This window comes from Nicotiana attenuata, unplaced genomic scaffold (genome assembly GCF_001879085.1).
Source record: "Nicotiana attenuata strain UT unplaced genomic scaffold, NIATTr2, whole genome shotgun sequence".
Classification (NCBI taxonomy): Eukaryota; Viridiplantae; Streptophyta; class Magnoliopsida; order Solanales; family Solanaceae; genus Nicotiana; species Nicotiana attenuata.
In genome coordinates this window covers 158,440-159,248 of record NW_017671662.1, presented here as the reverse complement: position 1 = coordinate 159,248, position 809 = coordinate 158,440, and positions in this window count along the sequence as shown.

Below are 809 nucleotides of genomic sequence, written 5' to 3'. Positions count from 1 at the left end.
AAAGAACTTAAATGGAATCTTGCCACTGGATTCAGCTTTCCTCAGAGTGATCATCATGAGAGCATGATCTGAGATAAAAGGCATTTTATAATTCACCTCCATATGTCCAAAAGTATTCATCCATTTATCATTTCCAATAACTCTATCAGTCCTGCTGAAAACTCTATTTACACCTTGTTATTTATTAGACCATGTATAATATTCCCCCTTCCAAGGTAATTCACATAAGTTCAAACACTGCATGCAGTCTGTAAAGTCTTGAATCTCATTACTAGTTACTGGGTTACACTTTCAATCTTATTTGAACTCTTATGGCGTTTACAATAGCCACCACTGAAGAAGCTCAGTTTCTCACTTTGGAGAGATGTGTTCAAAGACTTGCCTTAAGGGAAAGAACTATTTTTAGTTTTTCCACTACCTCCACTGAATCGCTAGACTTTAGGGACATTACTTATGAGGTCTTAAGCTCTATAATAAATTCAAATGGGGTAAATTTCACAAATGGTCATATAACTATAATTTTTTATTATCAAAGTCATATAACTTTATTTTCTACCCAAAAATCATATAACTATGACTTTTTTTTCACCAAAGACATATAACTTTATTTTCTCACACAAAAATCATAAAACTTTCACTAACTCACACAAAAATTATAGTGGTCTGAAAATAAATTCTCTAATAGTATTTTCTTATTTTTTTTAATTTTATTTTCAGTCTAATAAATAATTACCCAACTAAAATAGAAGAAATATGAGTATATTTTTAGCCGCTCCTAAAAATAATAGCCGATAAAATATTTATATATA